Consider the following 4,984-nt stretch of genomic DNA (forward strand, 5'->3'; position numbering starts at 1 on the left):
CCAAAGTCTCTCCGAAACCCTAATTTCTTCACGTGATTAGTATAAATAGGAGCCTTCGCTCCTCATATTTCTCACGCGAGTGTCCGCCCTTCTCTTCTCCCTTTGCATTCTAGACCTTTGTTCTTACTTTTTGGCGTCTACGTGCTTGAACATTCGACCACGTAAGCTCGGATCCTTCTGAGTACCAGCCTCGTTTGCATGACCGACCAATTTGACCAACTCCACATCAATCAACTTAATCAATCTTAATCGTTTTCCTCTTACGAGGGCACTTTCGTCTACATTCGAGTCGAGCATCACTAATCGTAAACATAGTTCATCTCGTTTCGTCAAACATATAAGTCTGAGGGTGTAAATCTCTCTTTTATCTATTGTTATTTACCTTTTTGTATCACTAATGTAAGGTTTATGTCGAAAATACCTCTTAAAACCGATTTCTAAAACCGTGCTTTAAAACCCTTTTTACGGATTTCCAGAAGACAAACCGTCGAGAAAGGACGCAAAGAATCGCTGCGCCTCTTGAAGGAGCGCGCCTTCTGCTGCGCCTCTTCGTGAGGCTGCCGCAATTCCTGCTTCCTTTCTTCTTCCTTCGTCCTCTGTAATTCGTTCGTCTTTTATTTGTTCTCGTTTATTTTTGCTAATTCTTTGTTACAACATCATAATAATTTCACATGTATATTATTATTCATCATTAACATGTTTAATTCGTCATTAATTCCGACTTAAATCCCTTATAATCCAATATTTGCGGATTTTCGTCATTAAATTCAATCCGGGTTGTAGAAATTCGATTTGTTCATATTGAGTTTCTGGGATTCGACCTTTGATATATTTTCATCTGTCTATTGTCATATTCATCGCATATTCGTCATTAACTTGTCATGAATTCGTTATGTTTAGCCTATTTTGTTCACTCATGTCACTAATCAATCATTCATCCATGTAATTAATTCGTTTGCATCCGTCTCATCCATGTTTTGTTGCTTTTATGACCATTAATCACATGTAAATAACCTGTTAATCACTTCCATCCGAGTAAATATATCGTAATCAATCCTTAAATTCACCAATTAATGTTAACGATTTGCAGTTCCGGCTTCACAGCCAGAACTCACCCTTGGAACAGACGACGACATCTGATGCGCCTCTTTTCCAAAGGGCGAGCTCTCTTCGCTTTGTTCCAGGTCAGGTTCGTCTCAACTTCCGTTGTTGCTTGACCTAATTAATTAGTTTACGTATATTTAACTATTAATCGTATTATCACCTACTGATGTGTTCGTTAATCCTTTCTTTTATTCTTTTTCTCAAATTATCCGTTTTAAAGGTATTTTCGACATAAATCACTAAATCCATTGTAATTATTGTAATTTTCTTTATTGTAATTTTATTTCGTTGTATTTGTCATTTGTATGTCTTCACATGTAATTGAACCCTAAATCCTACTTTGACATTAATTGTTTGCTAATTACGTGTTAACCGACTTAGTCTAATCCTCACATGTTAGGATTAAAACTTGGATGTTGCATTGCATGCATATAATCGACGATATATCGAGTATAGATGATGTCCCTAATCATTAGTAGAGGCCGCTATCGAGGCGGGCGGGATTAGGTGTTCGATCAAAAGAGCTTCCTAATACGTACCCTCACCTCTTACTCCAGATCTCTGTGAACATCCGTGTTCATTGGCATCCACGAGAGTCATTCTAGACATAGAATGCTAATGGTAACGATTGCTTGGTGTTCATGTCTCTACTTTGTGTCTTGGCATGGCACGAGGTATTCGAACGGTTCCAATTTCCCATAAAAATTGGTGGCGACTCCACAAAATGCAAACGCTTGTTCTCTCTCCCAAGCGCCCTCGTGGGCCCCCATCGTCCACAGTTTGGCGACTCCGCTGGGGATAATACACTTACGTGTAGCCAAGGGTGAAACTTGAACAAGGTTAGGGAATAGTTTGTACAAGACAATTGTCGGTTTTCATAACTCGGTCTTCCTAGACCGTTTTATTCGGCCTTCCTAGGCCCAACCCAACCCATTCGACCAATCGTCCCGTCTAAACGGTCCTAATTCTTATTTGGGCCTAAGGATGGATAGCGATTGACGTCATCCATACCATGATGCTTACTCTTGTTTGTATCAAGGGCCTTCACTACTTGAGGAAATGGACTAGGAATCGGCCTTACTCCTGTTTGGTACGAGCCTCTCCACAAACTTCGGGTTTGATGGTTCGGTATGGCAACCCACCCTTTAAACCACAACCCTTTTAAATGCACTCAGCATCCCGTTATAATGCTTGTATAAATGCTTGTACCTTACGTGATCACTATTTCTAAACGAAACCATGACGATTTTTGTAAAAAATCAAAACCCTTTTATAAATAAAAATTTCGAAAAAGACCTTTGATTAGCGCAAAACCCAGTCGAAACTCTGTCCGTTTGTCGAGTCAAAATTCGGGCCCAAACCCATTTCAAAACCTCACTTCGAGTCCACTCCTACAACTACACTATAGTTGACTAGGATACACATTTTCAAAACTTTGTCTTTTCTTCAAAAGCTCACTCAACACAAGTGGCACACACCCACTTCACGAGTCAAAACATTTCTTCTCTTAGCAAGTGTGTTAGAATGGTCGATCGTGTTTTGATTCGTCGTCGATCTCTTATCCAGTTTTCAAGATGCCTGGAACCAGCGACGCGAACCTCAACCAACTTCAAGATGGTAATGATCGAATCCTAGCCGCGCTAGCCCAAATCCAAGTTACCCAAGACCAAGTGTATGACCGTCTTGACACCATCGAGGGCCGGATCTACGCCGTAGAGGGGAGGCTGCCTCCTCAAGAAAGTGAAATAGTAGGTGACTTTGCGAGTGAATCCAAGGACGAAAATCCTCCCATGGGAATGACCGTAGCCGAGAAAAGGCTCCAATACTTAGAGGAGCAATTGATGTACCTTAAAGGGGATGACATTTACAGGGAGAATAATCGCAAGTATGAGGCCGTCAATTCCAAATTGCCAACCAACTTCAATATGACGGATATCCCTATATTTAAGGGGCACGAAAACCCTTTGAACCACATCCGTGCCTTCAAGGATTACATGTCTATCAAAGGCATTAAACCCGAGATGTTCTTAAGGATCTTTCCTTCATCTCTTGACACCATCCCAAAGCAATGGTTCTACTCCTTAGAGCACAAGAAGATCGCTACTTGGGAAGACGCCGCAATCGAGTTTTCTAAGCAATACGCGGATAATGCCGAGATCCAAGTTAACATGCGCACTTTAGAAGTTCTTACCCAAAATGACAAAGAAGGATTCACCGACTTCCTAAGTAGGTGGAGGAAGACTAGTACCCAACTAGTTGAACGCCCGGATGAGGCTACCCTTGTGGAGAAGTTCGTGGATAATCTCAAACCCATCTATGCCAATCATTTGAGATACCAAAACATCAAAACTTTCAAAGACTTAACCGTACTAGGAACAAGGATTGAAGATGAAATTCGTAAAGGGCTCTTGTCCAAAACGGTAGGTCGAGGATATCAAGGCTCAACAAGTCGTTCATACGACTCCACTAGCAAGACCGATGAGTTACCATCAAATCAAGGAGATCTTTGGCCTTGTCCATTTGGCCGCACAAGCAATATCCATCCATTAAAGAGCTATAAGTAACTACATTAGGAGTCAATCCTCGTTTAATCATTATCGGTAATATTGCTTCGGCTTCATCCGTCATCTTGTCCTTGCAGTGCATGTCAACCAACATGCTATAAGTAGCAACACTCGGTTCAATGTTGCTCTCCATCATCTCAACCAACATCTCCTTAGCCTCTCCCTTGCGACCTAGATTGAACATACCTCGTATCAAAGAGGTATATGTGTATTATGGTTACCGAATTCGCTATGAATACATCCTTACCAATTCGCGATTCGCTCCTATAGAATGTGTGTTATATGTATTTTTAGTAAGCAACATGATAGAATTCGCTTTTAGCAATTCGCGATTCGCAGGGCACCGATCGAATTCGGTAACCATGTGTGTATACATCCGGTTTGATGCCCTCGGTTTTCATGATTGAAAAGACGTTGAGGGCTTCCGTTACTGACTTGTCTTTCAAAAGACGGTTGATTAGGGTATTATAGATGACAAGGTTAGGTTTACAACCGTTGGGGTGAGAATTCATTCGGCGGAGTGATATACGATTAATTTACTTCTAATTCCCTCTTTCTTTTATGCATACCGACTCGTATCGAGTCGGTTTCGGGTGTTTTTCCTTGCATTTTGTGCCCAATGCCCGTACTTGTTACCTTGTGTATCCTTTTGTAGGAAACGACCCAAGTATAGAGAAATTGGGGCAAGAAAGGCACCCCATTGCCTTTACATGAAGAAGAGGTGAAGAAATGGTAAACAGTGTGTTTTGCCGGCAGGCCGACAGCCGGCCAACCGGCAGAACACACCCCAGGCATGCCAAAGAAGTTGAAGAAAAGGCTGAGTGCTGTGTTTTGCCGGCAGGCCGGCAACCGGCCCACCGGTAGAACACAGCTAGTGGATTTAATTGAAGAATTTGGTGAAAAACAAGCTTGACTCGCCGCTTGGTAGAGCACCTAAGCACGGTCAACCGGATTACGCACCCCAAAGAAGAAGAAGAAGTCCTGAAGAAGGTGTTTTGCCGGCAGGCCGGCAGCCGGCCCACCGACAAAACACAAATGCCAGATATTTTAATTCCTTGCGCGGTTTTGCCGGTTGGAGCACCGGCAGCCGGTGCACCGGCAAAACGCAGCAGCACGGGATTTGGGCTTTTCTTCCTCTTTTCTTCCTAATCTTGTACAAGCCTATAAATACCCCCTCTTAAACCCTTTTGTACACACAACCCTAGATCCAGAATATTTACCCTTTCAAGTTTAAAACTTTGTTAATCTCTTTGTTAATCTTTCCTTAATTAAGAGAAGTTCTTCAATTAAATAGTGATTGAATTTGGGTTTGTAAG

This window comes from Silene latifolia, chromosome 10 (genome assembly GCF_048544455.1).
Source record: "Silene latifolia isolate original U9 population chromosome 10, ASM4854445v1, whole genome shotgun sequence".
Classification (NCBI taxonomy): domain Eukaryota; kingdom Viridiplantae; phylum Streptophyta; class Magnoliopsida; order Caryophyllales; family Caryophyllaceae; genus Silene; species Silene latifolia.